The sequence below is a fragment of the Sciurus vulgaris genome (assembly GCF_902686455.1).
Source record: "Sciurus vulgaris genome assembly, chromosome: 6".
Lineage (NCBI taxonomy): Eukaryota > Metazoa > Chordata > Mammalia > Rodentia > Sciuridae > Sciurus > Sciurus vulgaris.
The window spans coordinates 112,348,232-112,371,131 of record NC_136466.1 but is presented as its reverse complement, the minus strand read 5'-3'; the positions used below and the strand labels follow the sequence as shown (position 1 = coordinate 112,371,131).

Here is a 22,900-nt window from a genome sequence, read left to right as displayed (position 1 = left end):
TAATTCTTTTTTTTTTTTTTTTTTTTTGGTACCAGGGATTGAACTCAGGGATACTTGACCACTGAGCCACATCCCCAGCCCTATTTTGTATTTTATTTAGAGACAGGGTCTCACTGAGTTGCCCAGCACCTCACTTTTGCCGAGACTGGCTTTGAACTCCCGATCCTCCTGCCTCAGCCTCCGGAGCAGCTGTGATTACAGAATGTGCCACTGCACCCAGCTCATTTTAATTCTTTATGATATGTGTGTGTATGATGAAGAGACTTAGAAATACTTCATTCTCCTCTGATTCTCTAAGGATTCCCAATAGCTTCTCTGTGAATGGAATTTGCCATTCTGTGATAACATGTATACCATAGTTTGTATTTTAATTATCCTCCCCAAACCCATAGATTAAAGCGTTGGTCCTCAGCTTGGTTCTGTTGGAAGAACCAAGCTCACCTCACCTTTAAGAGATGAGGCCTAGTGCGAAGTCTTAGTTCATTGGAGGCATGCCCTTGAAGAGGATTGTAGGACACCAATCTCTTCCTCTTCCTCTTTGCTTTCTGTTCTGTGGTGAATAGTTTCTTCCGCCCCACATTGCCTGTGATGTGCTGCCTTGCCACAGGCCCAAAAGCAACAGAACCAACTGATCATGGACTAAAACCTCAAAAATGTGAGCTAAAATAAACCTTTTTACTTTTTAAGTTTCTGTATCTCAGGTGTTTGTTACAGTAATGGAAAGCTATCTTACAGTGTTAAACACTGTTAAGGCAAAATTCTGAAATGGTAGGTTGCATTGGTTCATTTACTAGGAGGGTTTATCTAAACTGTATCTAATAGGACAATATCTACAAATCAAGGTATTGAGACTCAATGAAGATGACAAGTTATTGATAATCAAAAATCATACATTACATGGATTTTGGATAATAATGATGTGTTAGTGTAGGTGCATTTATTTTAACAAATGTACTACTGGATATTGATCATGGACGGTTACTGTGGAAGAGAGCAGAAAGGGTATATAGGAACTTTGTACATTCTGCTCAGTTTTTCTGAGCAGAAAATCTAAAACTGTTCTAAAATAAACAAAAAACATAGTAAGATAATTTACTTAAAAAGGATGAAGTTGGAGCAGCTTGGGAGGCTGAGGCAGGAGGATCACAAGTTCAAATTCAGCCTCAACAACCTGGTAAGGCCTTTTTTCAAAATAAAAAATAAAGCGCCTAACAGAAGAACAAGTACGCCCAAATCTTCACCATGTTGGTTTAGGAACTGACCTCCTTAACAAGAATCCTACAGTACAAGAAGTAAAATCAAGAATCAATGAATGGGATGGATTCAAACTAAAAAGCTTCTTCTCAGCAAAGGAAACAATCAATAATGTGAAGAGAGAGCCTACAGAGTGGGAGAAAATCTTTACCACATGCACCTCAGATAGAGCACTAATCTCCAGGATATAAAAAGAATTCAAAACACTCAACACCAAAAAAACAAATAACCCAATTAACAAATAAGGAACTGAACAAACACTTCACAGAAGAAGAAATACAATCAATCAACAAATATATGAAAAAATGTTTAACATTTCTAGCAATTCTAGAAATGCAATCCTCCAATTTGACAAATTTTCTTAAACATCACAAATACTTTATTAATTAATTGATTTTTGTGTTACTTGTAAGGAAAGAACCAAGCAAGGGAAATAGAGGAGGTAAACTTGTGGAGGGTGGTCCCAGCAGAGGCTGGAACCCGTCTTCTGCTTATAACCTAGAGAAGTTCGGGGGAGTGAGGGAGTAGGGAGATTTTTGCAGTCAGGCTATTGTTTGGTGGTGGTCAGGGAAGGGCCCTTGTGTTTATCACCTTCATTCTTTTTGGTGGTTACTGTTCCATGTCGAATAAGGCGTATTTCAGGACTTCAGTTCCAGACAATCCCCTTTCTCTGCCTGACGATGGGGTGTTGTCTGGGGTGTGGGTCAGGCTGAGTCAGCGTCACTGTGCAGTGACTGTTCTAAGGTGCAGGGTGTGTTTTGAAATGGCCTCGCCTAGGTCAAGCTCTCCCTAAGAGCGCTAGCAATTGAAGCCAGGGACATCCTACCACCGAGCTATATCCCCAGTCCGTCTTATCTTTTATTTTGAGACACGTGTTAGCACAGAAAGACCGGGCAGGAGGCAAGCCTCGTCATCTCAGCTGTTTAGTCAGGAACAGTTTCACACCGGAACAGGGGATGCAGGGATGAAATGGCGCCTGTGGACCCAGCTTCCTGGTGGAAAATGAGCCACTGAACAAAGAAAGGGTCTGGGTTTATACAGGTCATTTTGAGGGGTGGTCTAGTGAACATATCTGCTTCCTTGGGCACTCAGGAATTTGGACTTTTGGGGTTGAGGGTCTGTGGGCAGTGTCTGGAGAGGATCTACTTTGAAGGAGATTAGCGCCCCCTAGAGACAGTTGCTTTAGAGGTGATGGAACACCTCCTCCCTGTCGGCAGCACCTGGAAAACATTTGTCCTGGGAGATGAAGGCTGTCAGTGCCTGGCCTTCTTCTTCCCTCCATTTTCCCAGGCCACATTATCTTGGGGGTTTTCTTCATTCTCCATATCTATTAATAAGGTCTCACTAAGTTGCTGAGACTTCCCTCAAATTTGCATTCCTCCAGCCTCAACCTAAAGTCATTGGGATTTCAGGTGTGTGCCCCTGCACCCAGTTTAGAACTACTGTAGCTGGGCATGGTGGCATACGCCTGTAATCCCAGCAACCCGGGAGGCAGAGACAGGAGGATTGCAAATTCAAGGCCAGCTGAAGCATCTTAGCAAGAATCTCTCTCAAAATAAAAAATAAAAAGTTGAGTGATTAAGCACCTTGGATTCAATCCCCAATGCCAAAAACAAAACAAAACAAAACAAGTAGAAATACTTTAAACACCAAATGCATACAGATTGTTTCCTGTGGCCAACAGGTCCTAAGGTGAGTCTCAGTGATCTCCCATTTCCTGGGTCCATCCTTTTGTGGACTCCCCTCCCGTTAAATGCAGACAGGACCTGTGACCTGCTTCTAACCAATGAAATATGGCAAAGGTGATTTGATGTCAACCTCTTGATTAGGTCATGTGATATGGAAAAGATGATGGAATGCCACTCCTGTGATCATACTCTATGAGACTGTTTTATTAGATTGAAGTAGCAAATATTCCTTCTGGACCTGATGAAGTAAGCACCACGTTGGAGAAGTCACGTGGCAAGGTACTGTGGCCTTCACTAGGAACTGTGGATGCTTCTAGAACTTGAGGGGACCCACCAGCTGGAGAACCAGCAAAAAACCAGGGTCCTCAGTCGCACAGCAACGAAGGAATGACTTCTGTCAACAACCTCAATGAGCTTAGAGGCAGAGCTTCCTCTGTTGAGCCTCTACGTGACAATGCAGACAGCACCTTGTTGCATCTTTATAAGAGCCTGAGAAGACCCAGCCTAGACTGATCCTTAGAAACTACAAAATAATGAATGTTTGCTGTTTCAAGCCACTATGTTTATGCTAACTCGTTATATAACAGTAGAGAACTAATAAAAAATTCTTGACACTAGAGTATTAATTTTATAGATATAAGGGATTTTATTTTATTTTTTATACTGAATTCTAACTTTCCTGTGGTCAAAAGATTGCTATAAAACAGTTATTCCATCTTAGTAAACTGGTGATCTTATCTCAGTCTAGTGAGGTTGTATATTCGTCAGAGAGATTTGTTAGCTGAGACTTCGAACTTTATTTTTAAATAAATACTAGAATATTGTCTTTAAATATGGCTCTGTGTCTTAAAACGGTGCTCTTGGGTCAACATATTCCCTAGATCCAAGTCACACATTACCTCTTCTCTTGTCTAATTTGAATCTGCTACCCCATCTCACCCTCCACATAGGTTTTACTTTGCTGTTTGTTCTTTTGTTTGTTTGTGGCACTGGAGATTTAACCCAGGGCTGCTTTAGCACTGAGCCACATCCCCAGGGTTTTGTTTTGTTTTTCATACCAGGGATTGAACTCAGGGGCACTCAACAACTGAGCCACATCTCCTGCCCTATTTTGTATTTTATTTAGAAACAGGGTCTCATTGAGTTGCTTGGTGCCTTGCTTTTGCTGAGGCTGACTTTGAACTTATGATCCTCCTGCCTCAGCCTCCGGACCGCTGGGATTACAGGCATGGGTCAGCGCACCTGTCCCATCAGCCATTTTTATTTTGTATTTTGCATTTTGCATTTTGATACAAGATCTTGTTAATTTGCTTAGGGCCTCAAACCTGTGATCCTCCTGTCTCAGCCTTCTGAGTGTCTGGGGGTGGGCCACCACACCCCAGCTGTTGTTTATTTCTTATTTAGATGTTGCATTTCTTTGGCTTTCGTAAGATATTTTAGTTATCTTTCTTCATGGCTTAAAGTTTATTTTAATAATACTGCATAGGATTTTCCCCACTGTTGGGGATCAGAAAATGGTACCCAAAATATGGCACATTGGTACGCTGAGCACTTTGAGCTGAAGGGTGCTGGAAGGGCTTCAGAAGCAGTCTCTTTCTGACCTTTTCTTGCTCTTCTTTCTTCTGCTCCTCTTCTTCCTCCAAGGCAAGTCATAGAAACTAAGAATTTCTCTTTCCCAAGTTATGCTGTAGAAACTGGAATCCCTTTCTTCTGAAGATGGCCATAAAATCTAGAAATATTACTACAACTTACCCCCACTTTTCTCTGTAAGAGCTGGACACAGAAAAATTCTCTTACCTACTTCATCTGGTAGTAGGTCATCATACTTTCATTCCAGAAGGGGTCCTATCCTGAACTGAAGGGAAAGAATGCCACACAGGGAGGCCAAGAAAAATCTGAACAGGCAGGCCCTGCTGGGCTTCCCTGCCAGGCTGCTGATTCCTGTCAGGCCCCTTTTGTTCAATCACAGCTCCACATGGCTGTTTATTCTTCATCAAAACTAACCATCACGTTTTCTCTGAGTCTCTTTTTTTTTTTTTTTTTTTGGTACTGGGAATCAAATCCAGGATTGCCCTACCACTGAGCTCCATCCCCAGCCCTTTTTACTTTTTATTTTGAGACAGTCTCACTAAGTTGCACAGTCTGTCTTCAAACTTGAAATCCTCCTGCCTCATCCTCCTAGCTGGGATTGCAGGGGGTGCCACCAGCTTTCCTGAGTCTTTGAGTCTTAGTTTCTGAAGGCTTCCTGTCAAACTTCAATGGAACCCGTTTTTTATGCTGTCCTCTTACTCAACTGTCTTTTGTTACAGGCTTGTCAGCCCTCACCCTTCTGATGAGAGAGGAAAGGGACCACATCTTTCCCACCCTATACCACACATACATTTTTCCCATTCATTGAACTTGATCATTTGGTATCTTCTCATTTTCCCCCCATTTTTCAGGTCACAATTCATGTACATATTTTAAAAGCATCTTTCTAGATTCTGTATATTGCATACTAGAAACAAAAAATAAATATTCAATAAAAAATTTCCAACATGAGGGGCTGGGTTTGTGACTCAGTGGTAGAGCACTTGCCTCGCATGTGTGAGGAACTGGGTTCAATTCTCAGCACCACATATAAATAAATGAATAAAATAAAGGTCCATCAACATCTAAAAATATATTTTTAAAAAATTTCCAACATGAAGGATAGAACAAAACAGAAGAGAGGCACTTGATGGAAGCAAACAAGAATAGAAGAAAACCAGTAAATACATTCTTGGGAAGATAATAAAAAATTTCATCCATAAAATGAAGAAAAAGTACTACGAAAAATAAAAACCGGGAAAGAGCACTTGGAAATTAAAAATATGAAAGCCAAAGTAAAACATTTCAAGAGTTGAAAAGTCAAGTTAAGGTTATCTTTCAGTCAACAGGACTAAAAGACACAGATAAATGCAAGCGAACCAACAAATAACAGAAAAGGACATGTTACATGGACACAGAATCAAGCCATGAGATCAAGAATCATAGAGAAGAGAAAGAAAATGGACTGAACAGGCACTTCACAAAAAAAATACGATCAGTCAACAAATATATGAAAATATGTTCAATATCACTAGCAATTAGAGAAATGCAAATTAAAACTACCCTGAAATTTCATCTCAATCTAGTCAGAATGGCAATTATCAAGAATACAAGCAACAATAAATGTTGGCAAAAAAAAATGTGGGAAAAAATGTACACTCATACATTGCTGGTGGGAATGCAAATTGGTGCAACCACTGTGTAAAGTACTATGGAGATTCCTCTGAAAAAATGGAAGGGAACCACCATTTGACCCACTTTCTCACTCCTCGGCATATACCCAAAGAACTTAAAATTAGCATACTACAGTGATGCAGCCACATCAATATTTACAGCAGTTCAATTCACAATAGCTAAGCTCTGGAACCAACCTAAGGGCCCTTCAACAGATGAATGGAAAAATAAATTGTGGTATATATACACAATGGAATATTATTCAGCCATAAAGAAGAATGAAATTATGGCATTTGCCAGTAAATAGATGGAACTGGAGACTATCATGCTAAGTGAAATAAACCAATCCCCAAAAACCAAAGGCTAAATGTTCTCTCTGATATGCGGGTGCTGACTCACAATAGGTGGGCTGTAGGGGTGGAGGTTCACTGGACTGGACAAGGGGAAGTAGGGGGAAGGAAGGGATGGGAATGGGAAAGACAGTAGAATGAACTTTCCTATGTTCCTATATGAATACAGGACCAGTGTAATCCCACATCATGTACAATCACAAAAATGGGAAGTCAGACTCCATGTATGTATGATGCATCAAAATACACTCTACTGTCATGTATAACTAAAAAGAACACTAAAAATAAAAATTAAAAACACAGAAAATGGAAGATGAAAATCTTCCAAGAAAAAATACTTTTCTACTTCAGGAGGTGAAAAAGCAATATGCATCCAGTAGAAATTGTTCTCGAAACTTTGATCTTTCCCCAGGCTGGTAATAATGCAGTACAACCTCTGTCTCATGGCGGTGGTGGCCATGTGCGGCAGCAGTGGGGCAAGCTCTCCATCAGCGGGGTGATCGTGTTACCACATAGGAAACAGGTTTCTGCTAGACGATTTTGCCCAGCTGTAGGTTAATGTTGGTGTTCTGAGCACGTTTGAGGTAGGCAGGGCTAAGATAGGATGTGCAGTTGGCTGGGTGCCCTTTTAGCTAGAGGTATTTTCAGCTTAGAATTTACTAGGATGCCTTCAGCTGTGGAACATCTGTATCAGATGAAAGTATGGGGAGGAATCCCAGGGCTCTGGGGAATCAGATTAGTGGGCAGGGAAGACGAAGGTGGAAGAGGTGGGACTGCGGGCGTGGCCATCGGGGATCTGCTTAAGGCTGGGTGCTGCTCTTGCCAGTCCTTACTGTGGGAGCTGAACAGGGGAACACATGTGAGTTCCAAGATTTCTGGTTCAGAGGCCCCTCCTGAAGGCCAGCTGGAGGCGTGAGGACCGACGGGGGAGGTTGAAGGAGCCGTGGCCAGCTCTGCCAGAATTCAGGCAGGCAGGACAATGCTGCCATGGCCTGGCGTCACCCTCATGGTGTGAGCGACGGAGATGCTGCTTAGGCACTATTGTCCCAGAGCGAGTTCAAACAAGGAAAGCTGGTTCTGCCTTTGAATTGCAAACCTTCCTCCTCCTTAAATGTGTCTGATCCCACTGATCCTCGGGGATCCCTCCTGAGTGAGGACAGCTCTGATGCTCCGTGCTGCCTCTTTTCAATGTCAGAATCTCACGTGTGTTCTCCAACCTTCACTTCTACTCCTCTTGACTCCTTTCAGTTATGGAGGCTCCAAGTCCAGGGTTGCTCTGGCCAGGTCCCCTCCACCATGTCACATCCGAGCAGACGGGAGGAGAGCCTGCTACAGGAAGCCATTGCCCCAGAGCATCCAGGCCTCAGGGTTTTCCAGGGATGCATTTTTGTGCCCAAACTGGAGGAATTTCAGACAAGTGAGATAAGATAACCACCCTACCAAGAAGAGACGAGGGAATTCATCTTCTAGGTGTGCCACCCAGTCTCCACACTCCGCATCCTGACTCTGGGACAGATAGTTTCATTAAGGACACTCAATATTTTGAACACCTACTCTATGCCAGGAATACACCTCCCTCCCACCAGGACCCCCATCATCAGAGCCAGCTCTCTCCCAAAGAGACGTATGGGGATCCCTTGCACGACACCTCCAGAACACTGCTCCATCCATTACTGCTTCTTTCATTTCCGTCACGTCAATCTCTCGCTCTCCACTGGCTTCTTGCCCTTGGCTTATAAGCATATCCAAGAACTTCCCACTTGGCAAACTGACCAGCCAACTCTGGCTTCGTTCCTGGATTCTGATCTCACTCCTGGCACACAGTGTGCTTGGAATGCTGCCCACTACTAATGAGCCCTCCTTGGGCATGGCTCCAGGACCTCCCACATACGGTGACTTGTCGGTACTCCATCTACCACAGCTTGGGACACATGAAGCCACCTGCATGGATGGGCACCTAGGAGTCAGAAGTACGACTGTGGAAATAAGATGAATACAGAGAGGGAGGAGAAGGAAGAGTAGTGGCTGACAGCCAAGGGTGGCAGGGCCATATGACACTGGAAACTCAGGAGTAGGGACATTTGGTAAGGAAGGTAAGGAAGATGATAAATTTGGCTTTAAACAAATTGAATTTGAAGCTTAATGGAATTAGCTAGTAAGACGAAGCAGGCAGATTAATCTCGATCTGGAAACATTGAAATATAATGGGAAAGGCTTTTATAATGTATATGAATATTTAATATATATTAGATTTGTAATCTGACTCTGCCAGTGACTAACTGAATGACTTAGCAGGTTCCATGACTTTGTTTTCCAGATCTTCAGTTTTCCCCCATCTGTAAAATGGGGGCCATATCTTGAATAAAAAGCAGGCATGACAAATTTGAGGTATCGCAGGGGAAAGGCCACCTGGATAAAAAAAAAGGACAACCTGGCTAGAGTGTGAAGACTAGATGAGAGACGTCAAGAATACAGGTCAGCCCAGGTGCGCTGGTGCCTGCCTGTCATCCCTGCAACCTGGGAGGCCAACACAGGAGGGTCACAATCCTCAGTCAGTGATTTAGTGAGGCCCTCAGCAACTTAGTGAGACTCTGTCTCAAAATAAAAAATAAAAAAGGCAGGGGACATAGCTCAGTGATAAAATACCCCTGGGTTAAGTCCCTAGTATCACAGAAAGAAAGGAAGAAAGAAAAGAAAAAAGGAAGGAAGGAAGGAAGGAAGGAAAAGTAGATGTCAGTATCCTGGTTGCAATAGTCCAGAGGATCAAGGATGATGAAGGGAGGCAGCTGGAAGATAGAGAGAAATGGAACAATTTAGGAAACGTTTGGGACATAGAGCCAGTGGGCAATGTGATTTCTTGGATTGAAGGGTTTGTGTAGAAGATGATATGGATGTTCCGCCTTTGGGCTTCCAGATCCCTTTCATGTTTTCATGCTATGTCTTCACTTCCAACAGCCAACATCTACAAGAAGAGCCAGAAATATTTGGGCTTTGTATCTCCCTGAAGAGAGCCCTAACAAATGACTCCAGCTTCCTTCTCCTTGAGTCACATTGCTCCAAGGTATGAATGTCTCCAGAATTCCTCTGTGGAACTGAGCCTACACTACCTTCTATGGGACTTTGATACTGACTACTTGCTTGGCTTCTTCCTCTTTCCTATCTCTCTTTCTCACTCGCTTATAGTTTATATAGTTTATAGTTTCCTGGCACCATTTCCTAATAAATCATTTCACATGAATCCTGGGGATTCCATCCTTCTGGGAAGTCCATCCTAAGACAGAGTGAGAGTCATTAATGCTGCTTATTCATTTTTCTTCTGGCAGAAGTACATGGTAGCATTGTGATTCCTGTCTCCCTATGCTTGTGAGGAGGGCAAAGTTAACAGCACTAGCGGAAGCTGTAACTGTCATTTCTGGGATGTACATCAAATTGCCAAGATAAAACTCTTGAGAGCTCTTTTTCTTCTCTTGTGGTGACATATAATGCTGCAAACTATGGCCATTCTCTCATCCTAGATCCTAGAATTGATTTGGCAAAGTCAAAGTAGAGCAGAGCCTCTAGCTCTAACTTAACAGAGTAAGAAATAAGCTTCTACTGTGTTAAGTCACTGAGAGTTAGGGATTGTTGGTTACCCCAGCATAACCTAGCACTCCCTGACAGATACAGATGGTAAGAAAAAGAGAAGAATCAAGGATAACTTATTTCCGATTTGGGCTGTTAGATAGATGGTATTAACATTTTGGGAGATTGGGAAAAGAGAGCTGGGTTTTGTTCATTTGTTTGCTTTTTTTAGGTGGGAAATTAAATGCAGTTTTAGGTATTCTCAGTGTGAAAATGAATATCCCAATTGAAATTTTGAGAAGGCAGTTGGTAAGTGATTCTGAATCTTTGAGGAATCTTTAAGGAATGGAGATGGACATTTGAGACATAAGTACTTAGGAAAACAAAGATCAGAAAATCAGGACCAGACAGGACCCGGATTGAGGCAACATGGCGGTCTCCTGATGGAGCTTTATCTGCTGTTTGTCAAAAATCTACATTTTCTTCTCTTCCAGATGACTATAATTGCAAAGTAGAGCTCGCTTTGACTTCTGATGGCAGAACAATAGTGTGCTACTGATACCGCTCTTTACGGGTGACGAGTCCTGCTTCCTCAGGTGTCGAAGTATAACGCCGGAGAAGCACGCGAGGCAAATGTAGAGTGGAAAATGCAGCTTTATTAAAGAAAAGTAAAAGCAGACTTCTCCCGGGTGAAGAAGGGGACCCAAAGGCGGAATCCGTGGGACGAGCAAATCCTATCCTTTTTATGGGTTTTGTTCTCCCATTCTCTCCCCTTATCTCTTTCGTTCCTGCCTACAGGTTAGGCCTGGTTTTGCAGGTGAGAAGCGGATGGGGCAGGGGAGGGCCAAAGTGACTCAGGCAGGTAAGGGCCCAGGGGGCATTAATCAGCATCTTCCTGCCTGCAGTCTCTGACAAGCGCAGGTAAATTTGGTTATCAATGGGTTCTGCAGGTCCTTGACATTCCATTCTCCCACAGCAGTCTCCAACTTCCAGAGGCAGATGGTTTTATGGCCTCCATTTCCTCGATCTGACCCGATTCCCTATTTCTACACTAACTGCCTGTCCCCAATTCTGGCTTCACTACCACCCTTCTGTGGATATCCCATATGAACACACAAAACCTATCCCTCAACCAGATCCTGTGCACAATAATGAAGAAACACATGATCAAGTGCTAAAAACCAGATTAGAAGAAAAAGAGGAACACCTTGAACAAGGACCCATGATAGAAAAACTTAGCAAAATGTTCTTTACTACTAAGCATCGTTGGTATCCTTATGGACAGTATCACAGACGTCGTAAGAAAATGAATCCTCCAAAAGACAGATGATATTGAGATTCTTGGAAGAATCAAAGAAAAATGTTATCCAGTGTCTCATTTGCAATTTGAGAAAATGCAATCTGGTGTATTTACTAATATGTGATATGTAAAATAATAATAATAAAATGTCTTTTCATAAAAAAAAAAAAAAAAAAAAAGAAAATCAGGACCAGCCAGGCGCGGTGGCACATGCCTGTAATCCCAGCCGCTCGGGAGGCTGAGGCAAGAGAAGCCTGAGTTCAAAGCCAGCCTCAGCAATGGCGAGGTGCTAAGTAACTCAGTGAAACCCTGTCTCTAAATAAAATACCAAATAGGAGTGGGGACGTGGATCAGTGGTTGAGTGCCCTGAGTTCAATCCCTGGTATACTCAGACACACAACACACACACACACACACACACACACACACACACACACAATAGAACCTATGAGTGAAATTTAAGTTGGGAGTGAGAAATAAGGTCTATATATTCTATTATATGACTTCCACTTTTGGAAAGAAATAAGAATATGCATTCCTTTATTCCATAGTGTTCCCAGTGTCCCCTTCCCTTTCTACTAGAGTAACTTTTGAATAATACCACCATAGAATAAGGATTTCATGACCAAACAATTTTTGGAAAACTACAGGTAATCTTCCCTGTAATCTTATCACTTCTTTAACCTAGATTTCTAATATAAATTGGAGGGGAAAAAAATGCTGCATATATTCTCTGAGGAGGATTATGGGTACAAACATTCTGTAAATCCCAAGAAATTTATCAGGTCTGATCATGAGAGCTGAAATGCTTAATCAGCTTTCCTGGCTGAGCAGAAAACCCCTGGAACTCCACACAGAAGGGAGTCCCAGGGCTACTAGGCCAAGCAGAATTCTTCTCCTGGAAGCAGCTTTGGAACTTGCCCAGCATTTGCTTTAGCTATCTAAGTTGTCCTGTGAAGTTCTGTGGCTTATGGCCCATCTTGATCTCCACGAGTTTGGACAGGGCTGCTCTGTCTCTGCCAGCACTTTCATTGTATAGTGACTATTTCTCCTTTTGTAACCATGAAACTTTCCCAACAAATATAACAATGTCCTCAATAGAGCAGAAGGGGCCTGGAAGTGATTTTAATCACTGAGAGTGACATTGCAAGATGACTACAGTACTTAGCTAATGTGATGTGTAAGGTTTTATTTCACAGAACAGCAAATCAGTTCAGTTCGCTGAACAGACATGGTCTTTGGTAAAACAATCATTCATGTGTTGAGGCCATTAGCTTTGTGAAAGTGAAAGAAAAATAGTTCTGGGATATATGTAAAATATTAGCATTTGTAAAAAAGAAGCTAGGGTAGGAGGTGGGGAGGAAGGGAAAAGTGCTAGGGAGTGATATTGGTCAAAGTGTATTGTTAGATTGTGAGCATGTACTAATATCGAGCAATAAATCCCATCTATAATATATCCCATTTATAATATATCATAAAAATGTGGGGGGGATAAAATATTGTAAGAATACAAGAAGAAAAGGAACAAGAAGAAGGAGGTGGAAGAGGAAGAGGAAAAAGAGGAGGAGGAGGAAATAAACATAAGAAAGAAAATGTAGGAAAAATAACAAAAATTGAAATATCATTTAAGTTTTGTGGTGCTCTCTACATGTTAGGCACTGTTGTTTTGTTTTGCTGCAGTACTGGGGATTGAACCCAGGGCCTTGTTCATGCTAGGTAAGTACTCCACTACTGAGCCACATCCCCAGTCCTTTTTTATATTTTATTTAGAGACAGGGTCTCAATGAGTTGCTAAGTGCCTTGCTGAGTTGCTATGTGCCTCGATAAGTTGCTGAGGCTGGCTTTAAATGCCAGATCCTCCTGCCTCAGCCTCCCGAGCTGCTGGAATGATAGGCGTGCACCACCGCGTGTACTACCACACCCAGCTTTATTTTGAGACAGGGTCTTGCTAAGTGGCAGAGGTTGACTTTGAACTTGGAATCCTCCTGCCTCAGTCTCCCTGGTAGCTGGAATCACAGGTATATGCCACTGTGCCTGGCTTTGCTTTTTTTTTTAAATGTGTGTGTGTGTGTGGCAATAATGGAGGTCAAACCCAGGGACTCAAGCATGCTAGGCAAGGACTCTACTACTGAGCTACACCCCCAGCACTAAGCACTATTTTGAGTTATGCGTGTGTGTGTGCACACAGGCACATACCTGTTTGATAATATATCTTCATTCTACTCATAGGGAAACTGAGAAAGTAAAAATAAGTGAGCCATGGACCAGGAAAACATTTCCTACCCCCCAAAACACAGATTTCCTGCAAAACAATACATAGTATACTGAGAACTCAATAGAAAACTGCGCAAAGTACATGACAAGAAGAGGAAACTCAAGTGGCCAATAAACATTAAAAAAGCTGTGAAATCTTACTAATCATAGCAATAAAAAGTAAAATGATAATGTGATAGCATTTCCATTGCATCGAACTCTCAAACATTTAAGTCTGACAATATCAAGTGTTGGTAAGACTCGAGATATTGGTAAGTTGGTAAGTTCCAGAACAACTGGAACTCTATTACACTGATGGTAGCTGCATTAATTGCCACAACCACTTTGAGGAGCAATTTGCCCTTATTTAGTAATGTTGAATGGACTCACACCTTATCATTCCATAATACCACTCCTAAACATATACCTAGAAAATATGAGCTTATGAGTCCAAGGACAAGAATGCCTATGGAGCCTTGCTCATGATGGCTAGCTAACGGAAACCCTCTTAATTTGTACTAATAGGAGACAAAGTATAATTGATTCATATGCTAGGATAATTCATAATAATGTATAATTTTCCAACCTGCCAACCTTTGCTACTATGTTCCCACCCCATCCTCCACCCCACTCTCTGTGGTCCTTGGGTTTCCTGGACATATTGTACATGGTCTTACTGTAAAGAAGGCCTATGTAATTAATTGTGTGTCCCTGTACTAAATTACAGTTATTTTCACCCCTGTTCCTAAGATTACCTAGCATCACTTTTTCTCTTTCTTTGTGAGAACTACTATATGCTTCAGTAACATATTTATGCATAATTGCTTGGTTTTCTTCTCCAGAGGGCTAATTCCACTAAACCATGGCCCATGGTTTGCCTGTTTTATTTTGTGGCAGTGCTACTTCTAAATCATTGGGTGACATTTCACTGAGACCTCCATATAGAAAAAAATTTTGGAACCTTGATGTGGTGGCACATGCCTATAATCCCAGTGGCTTGGTAGGCTGAGGCAGGAGGATCTTGAGTTCAAAGCCAGCCTCAGCAACTTAGCAAGACCCTAAGCAACTCAGCAAGACCATGTCTCTAAATAAAATATAAGAAAGCGCTGGTGAGGCAGGGGCTGGAGTTGTGGCTCAGTGGTGAGTACTTGACTAGCACGTGTGAAGCACTGGGTTTGCTAAACAAAATAAAGGTGTAAAGAAAAAAAAAAGGAAGGGCTGGGGATATAGCTTAGTGGTTAAGCACCCTTAGGTGAAATCCCTGGTACAGTATGGAATGGAAAGGAAAGGAGAAAACAAATTTGTATTATCTCAGTTTTGAAAGATGATTAGAGTTTGCCTAACACACCCTCGCAGGTAACCCCTTACCAGCCTGAGCAAAGAAAATATCTAAAAGCACAGCGGTATGAATCCACTGGGCTTGTACAAGGATCACTGAGCAGTTTATAAAGCTCTCAGTGATTGCAGCAGTGTCAAAGCAACAGGAGGGAGTCAGCCTGGGAGGGGTGGGCTCAGTCTCTGGGTAGTAGGGGAGGGAGCACGCCCTTTGTCTCCCTCTCTGCAGGGTCACACACTCTTTGCTTCTGCTTTGCTTCCCATATTGTCTTTTTGCTATTAATATAAGAAGAGTCAAGTTGACATATTAATCTTAAAAAATAATAATAATAATGCTAAAAGGACTCCAGTGTGCAGGAAAGTACTCCGGAGGAGCATGCTTTCTCTGGCTTCCCCCACCGCAGACCCCTTGGAAAAGTGGTCAGAGGGGCTGAAAAGGCTACTAGAGATGGAGGTAAGTAGAGGCCTGAGCACAGGGCTTTGCAGAGCAGGTGAAACACTTGCACCTAACCTGGTATGTGATGCAGAGGAAGCAAAAGGTGCTACTCAAGGGGGCACATCACTTTATGAATAAAAACAACACTTTGAGAGCAAACACACAGCCCCCCCAATAGACATATATGTGCATGTAGAGCTAAATAGACACACTGTATTTAAGAGACATGAGATAGAAAGATTTTCAAATATATGCATAAACAATTGCCTAGATCACTCCTATGAACTGAGTGTATATATACACACACACAAGTGATACCGTCATTTACCGGTGACGAGTTCTGCTTCTTCTAATGTTGAAGATTGAACACTACAGAAGCATGCCAAGGCAAGCATATTAAGCAGGTTTTATTTAAAGGTTATAATACAGACTTCTCCCAGCAGGAAGAAGGGGGCCATGGCTGATGTTCTTAAAGTCCCCAAAAGTGAGCGCACCCTACATCTTTTATAGGTTAAGGTCTTATTGTTCTTCAGTTCTCTCCCCCCTGATCTCTCCTTCCTGCCTACATGACTAGGCCTGGTTTTGCATAAAGTGAGAAGCTATGGGCAGGGGGAGGGCCAAGGTGATTCAGGCAGATAAGGGCCCAGGGGGCATTAATTAGCAGCTCCTTGCTTGCAGTCCTTGATAAAGGCAGGTAAATTTGGTAATCTAGGGCTCTGGAGATCCTTGACATTCCATTCTTCCAGGGGCAGTCTCCAACTTCCAGAGGCAGATGGCTTCATGGCTTCAGTTCCTGGATTTGATCCAATCCCCTATTTCTACACTAACTACCTGTCCTTAATTCTGGCTTCAAAAGCATATATACAATGTAATGTGTGTATATATGAACACACATGCATATATGAATATATATATGTACAGTCTGGTGTGTACGTAAATACAAAAATGTGATATACATTCATGTGTATTACATATGTATGTTTGCCTATAATATAGGCAACAGTTACAGAGAAAAATCACTGCAGAGAAACAGAGATGGATGCTTCCCCAAACTTAAATTTGATACAAGAGTATCATTAATTTTATAATATAAAAAACTCAGCCAGATGTGGTGGCCTGGGAGGCTGAGGCAGGAGAATCACAAGTTCAAAGCCAGCCTCAGCAATTTAGCAAGGCCCTAAGCAAGTCAGCAAGACCCTGTCTCAAAATAAAAATAAAAAGGAGTGGGGATGTGACTCAGTGGCAAAGTGCTCTGGCTTCAATCCCTGGTACCAACCACACCAAACCAAACCAAACAGAAACCTAAAACACATAAAAATGTAGAGACTATTACGCATATTCAGGCTAACAAATTTTGCAATCTTAATGAAATGCCCAATGTTTTATGGAAATCTGGGAGCCATAGCGGCAGTGTAGGGCTGAGGATGGCAGCGAGCAGCTGACCTGCAGGAAGGTAGAGGTGGGTACTGTAATGTATAAAGCTGCTCCCCCCGCCCATTTCGTTGCAGCCATTTTCCCCGCCTCCCAACCACTTGTCAATCTGTGGACATCCTAGCTAGCTATTGGTTCATCAGTCAGCTTGCAAGTATCCTTTTCCGATATTGGTCCCGTTAGCCCAGCGGAATTCAACCGTCATCTTTCCCTTCTTGCTTCTCTCTCCTACCCACTTGCTTTTCCTCCTCCTGGCTTTCCACTCTCTCTAGCGTGTGCCCTTTCTCTTTCCTCTCTTTTCCTCTCATTTTCTCTCTTACCCTGCAGGGAGACACTCTGTTTGCTTAATAAATTCCCTTATGTGATTTCCCATGTCCGGAGTGGTTTTGTGGGAATTCTTTACAATAGTGCCGTGGCTTGGGATGGGATCTTCCACTGTCTCTTAAGCAAGTGGAATCCCATCCGATGCCCCAGTGTCCCTGGACATGGCCCCACCTTCCATTCTGCCCAGACGCTCTGCTCTGCATTCATCACCGGACTTCAGGTTGGTGAGTCCTCTAGGCTGGTTCCCCTAGGCTGATATATCCGGGACCCTCAAGGCGGTTGACGGGTAGGGGTACCCCCAGTCACAACTTTTATAGTTACGGCAGGCCCTTATAGTCGGTCTTATCTGCCGGGTAGATTCCTGATTTTATGGTGGAGATTCTCTCAGGGTTGAGGCTCATCTCACCCTCGCACACTCATACTCGAAAACCCTGATATCAGGTCCTCAACTCTTCTCGGCTTTTGCCTGGCACACACATTGGTGCTTGTATGACAACACAATCAATGTGCTGCCCCTCATCTCCAGCCCAGTACTCTGGCCTTGGGATGCCCTGGCCACAGACTCGGCTGTATCAGTCCCCACTATGGGATCTGGGTCCTCCAATGTGGCAGATTCCACCCTGGGAACGCTTTGCCCAACCCCCAGTACTTAAAGCCATCAAAATCCATTTGTGTAATGGCACACAGCTTCCGTGAGGGAGCGGGCAGATGAAAGGGATTCCTTATCTTCAAGTCTCTTCTTTCTTGCTTCTTGGCTATTCCTGAAGGCTCAAGCGCCTCCAGACCCAGCTTCTCCATCTTCCCCTGCTTCCCCACATAGTATAAGCAGCCCCATTCCCCACAAGTAGTGGGAGATAATTGTTTGACAATTTTCTGCGTCCAAACCTAAATTAATTACTAACCAGGAACATTTTAGCCCCTTGCAGATTCAGATCTCAGTCAAGGCTTATATTGAAATGTAAATGGAGGAAGGCGCAGTGGGAGACCAGTCTCAACCCCAAAGAAAATAAAAGTGTCGGTAAAGGAGGCCGCTTGGCACAGCGCTGGGACTCGGAGCAACCACTGGGGCTCCGGCGGCTGCCCAGGGGAGGAGTGGCGAGGAGAGCTGTGTGGACTCAGGACACCGGGGCCTGCCCTGAGGAGGAGGAGGAGGAGCGTGGCCGCTTGGACTCGGAGTGACTGCACCAGAGCTACAGGCGGTTGCCAGAGGAGAAGCTGCGCGGCGAGCTGTTTGGACTCAGAACAACTGCTTCTGAACACCGGGGCCTGCCCTGAGGATGAGGAGGAGGAAGAGGAGCGCGGTCGCTTGGATTCAGAGTGACTACACCAGAGCTACAGGTGGTTGCAGAGGAGAAGCTGCGCGGCGAGCTGTTTGGACTCAGAACAACTGCTTCTGAACACCGGGGCCTGCCCTGAGGACGAGGAGGAGGAAGAGGAGCGCGGCTGCTTGGATTCAGAGTGACTACACCAGAGCTACAGGCGGTTGCAGAGGAGGGGCTGCATGGCGAGCTGTTTGGACTCAGACCACTTCTGAACACCGGGGCCTGCCCGGAGGAGCAGGAGGAGGAGGAGGAGGAGCGCGGCGGGTCGTTTGGACTTGCAGTGACTGCATGAGCGCTCCAGGCGGCTGCTCAGAGGAGAAGGCGAGTGCAAAGGAAACTATCAGCAATGTGAAGAAAGAGCCTACAGAGTGGGAGAAAATCTTTGCCAATCATACTTCAGATAGAGCACTAATCTCCAGAATCTATAAAGAACTCAAAAAACTCTACACCAAGAATACAAATAATCCAGTCGACAAATGGGCTAAGGAAATGAATAGACACTTCACAGAAGAAGATCTACAAGCAATCAACAAACATATGGAAAAATGTTCAACATCTCTAGTAATAAGAGAAATGCAAATCAAAACCACCCTAAGATTCCATCTCACCCCAATTAGAATGGCGATTATCAAGAACACGAGCAACAACAGGTGTTGGCGAGGATGTGGGGAGAAAGGTACACTCATACATTGCTGGTGGGGTTGCAAATTAGTGCAGTCACTCTGGAAAGCAGTGTGGAGATTCCTTAGAAAACTTGGAATGGACCCTCCATTTGACCCAGCTATCCCACTCCTTGGCCTATACCCAAAGGACTTAAAATCAGCATACTACAGAGATACAGCCACATCAATGTTCATAGCTGCTCAATTCACAATAGCCAGATTGTGGAACCAACCTAGATGCCCTTCAATTGATGAGTTGATGAAGAAACTGTGGTATATATATACAATGGAATATTACTCAGCCACAAAGAATGATAAAATTATGGCATTTGCAGGCAAATGGATGAAATTGGAGAATATCATGCTAAGTGAGATAAGCCAATCTCAAAAAGCCAAAGGACGAATGATATCGCTAATAAGTGGAGGATGACACATAATGGGGGGGAGGGAAGGGTTAGTGTTAGGGTTAGAGTTAGGGTTAGGGAGGGGGGCAAGTATGGAGGAAGGAAGTACTGTATAGAGGGTAAAGAGGGGTGGGAGGGGTGGGGGGGAAGGGAAAAAATAACAGAATGAATCAAACACCATTACTCTATGTAAATTTATGATTACACAAATGGTATGCCTTTACGCCATGTACAAACAGAGAAACAACATGTATCCCATTTGTTTACAATAAAAAAAAAAATGCTTCAATTTGGAAAAAAAAAAAAAAAAAAGAAAAGAAAAGTGTCCATTTTAAATTTCTCCTGGGCTACAACTCAGAATACTTTTCTCCCTTTCACCTTTTCTCTCCTTCTCATTTTCTCATGCTATAATTAATGACCATTATCATTTTTCTTCTAGGACTTTTGTTTTTCTTAAATGCTATATTTTTGAGCTCACAATTTTGATCCTACATACCCAGGTTAATAATTTTTGATCAGTTCTTTTTTATCCAACTCTAGAGTTATTTTTGAACATCTGTTACATTGCAATGGAGATAAGCACTACAAGGCCTTTGCTTTTGTGCTAAATATAAGCGCACATAAAAATTAAAATTTTAAAAATGGATCCAAATGTTTTAATTCACGTGATTTAAAAAGATTCAACTTAAATTGGGTAAACTAATAGAAGTAAAATGTCTTTAAAATTAACTCACAAGTCTCTAGGTGGTCAAATTAATAAAATGTTGATGTTTATAAAATGTCTAACTTCAATTTTTCTAGGACTTTTCTTCAATAGGAAAGAGACGGCAAATAGTGTTTACACTTGTCTGACATCTTTTTTTTACTTGTCCGATATCTTGGTTTTTTTACAATAAGATGAGTGAATTAGAGTTGACATGTATGGGATTACTCAAAAGTGTTTGTTAGAGACACTGTTGGTGATTCCATTTTGTATTTTCCTTGTAAACTCTAATTGTTGTCTGATCAGTATTTTGCAGAAGTACTGCTTCAAGAGCGAACACCGTAAATTAACTTGGAATAGTAAGCCATCCGCTATACAACAGATAATGTAAACCCCAATTAGATAAAAGGGGGTAAATAACTGTAAAGTCATAGACATTGAAGTTAAAGCCCAGTACTCTTGCTTTATGACTGGTGAGACTGACTTGCTTGATGGTTAAGATCAAACTTAGAAATTGATATTAAATACAGAGGTCAAGAAAAGTCCATATTTGTGTCTTGCCCTCAAAGTCAGCCTGAACCCAGAGAACAAGAGGACTTCTCTAAAGGAGGTTTGCAACTCTGGGTCACACAACCTCCTGATCAAGGAGATTGATGAGGCCACTAGAGGAAAAGCCACTCAGTGCACCTGCTGCAGAGGAGGGTTAAGGAAAAAGCATCCCTGGTGCTTTCAAGAGAAGCCACCTCATCGAGGAGACACTGCCTAACCAATGGCACTAATAGAGCTAAGAAGCTGCTCTTAAGTTCTCTATGAGTGACCCCTGTGGGAACTCAGCTGACTCTTTAACAGACAGGAACAGGTCACTTTGACCAGCTTGATCTTAAACACCTAGCAAAACAGTTAAAACCAAAATATAGCCATTCTTGGGCATTTAAAAGAAATAATACTTATATGTAACTTAAGATGTACACTTGTGTTAGCCCACTAGAATAAAGAGTAAAACCTACAAAAGAGAGACTCTTAGGCAAATGTGCCTGAGAACTATCAAGAGAGACTGCCAGAGTCAGAAGTTTTAGTCAGTTTAAGGCCTACAGACACAAATAGGCTTAATCTATGTTTGCTAGTAACAGAAGTATAGAGATCTCTACTAAATGTTGTGTTTACTTTCCTGATAACCTGGACAATGTTAAAGTTCCCAAACAAAGGCCTTGTCCTCTCCAGCCTTTGCTAGGCTTTGTTATGGGAACAACTTCTCAGTTCATCCGCCCCCTGGTGAGGAATTATTGACTTCTGTCATCTTTATGATATTCATTGGCATGTTCCAGATTCTGCAACATTTATATTGTATCAATCTCATTTCAGTACTTACATCTTTTTGTTCTTCTCTCATAGAAGCACCCATCCTCAGATGCCTTTACTACCTACTCTTCCCCAACCGGACTTCTACCATGGACCCCTCAATTGACCCAATTTCTAAAAAGAGAACTCGAAACTGCTTGCCCCACGCTGCCCCCTTTCAGCTTGAAGAAGCCAGAGCGGTCATCGACCCCCTTTCCCTACAGCAAAGGAGTTCCTAAAATTAGAGGGGTGAATGAAGCCAAAATTGGGGACAGGCAGTTAGGGTAGAGATGGGGGATCAGTCAAATTGAGAAAATGAAGTCCATGAAAACCATCTGCCTCTGGAAGTCTGGAAGACTGCCCCTGGGAGAATGGACTTTTTACATCTCACCTGCAAAACCAGCCCCAGTCACTTAGGCAGGAAGGAGAGAGAAGGCTTCGGAAAGAACTGCAGAGCAAAAGATTTTCTTATAAAAACAGAAACGGGGGAATGTAATGTATAAAGCTGCTCCCCCGCCCATTCCATTGCAGCCATTTTCCTCGCCTCCCAACCACTTGTCAATCTGTGGACATCCTAGCTAGCTATTGGTTCATCAGTCAGCTTGCAAGTATCCTTCTCCGATATTGGTCCCGTTAGCCCGGCGGAATTCAACCGCCATCTTTCCCTTCTTGCTTCTCTCTCCTACACACTTGCTTTTCCTCCTCCTGGCTTTCCGCTCTCTCTAGCGTGTGCCCTTTCTCTTTCCTCTCTCTTTTCCTCTCATTTTCTCTCTTACCCTGCAAGGAGACACTCTGTTTGCTTAATAAATTCCCTTATGTGATTTCCTGTGTCCGGCATGGTTTTGTGGGAATTCCTTACAGGTACAAGCTGGGGATCAGGCTGGAGTTCCTTTGCAGTAGATCCGGGGAAAATAAGGTATGGATTGTATGCACTCTTTTATTGTCGAGGCTTTGCACAAACCTGGAATCTGCTCACCGCCTCAACTTTTTTACCTACTGAAATACTGCTCATCCTTCAAGGCGAGGTCAAATCCTGGTTTCTTCATAAAGCCTCCCCATTCCTGGCCTCTGCTAAAGTTAGCTTCACAGTGTTCCCAAACCACTTTGTTTCAGAGATGGCATTTCTTTTTGCCCTGTTTTTGTCAATTATATCTCTTAACAGGACTTAATAACTTTGAGGGTACAAGTCATTTTTTAAAAATCTCACAATTCTAAGGGGTTGGGGAGGTAGCTCAGTTGGTAGAGTGCTTGCCTTGCATGTACAAGGCTCTGGTTTCAATCCCCGGCACCGCAAAA

The 22,900-nt window shown here is 42.9% G+C and overlaps 1 long non-coding RNA gene across 1 annotated transcript; it reads left to right on the top strand.

The window, feature by feature from the left end:
• Nucleotides 1-8,442: 8,442 nt before the first annotated feature.
• LOC306664043 lies at nt 8,443-22,458 on the top strand. The gene is made up of 3 exons (XR_013764617.1): nt 8,443-8,628; nt 9,491-9,596; nt 21,659-22,458. It is a non-coding gene; the product is annotated as an uncharacterized lncRNA (long non-coding RNA).
• Nucleotides 22,459-22,900: the final 442 nt, after the last annotated feature.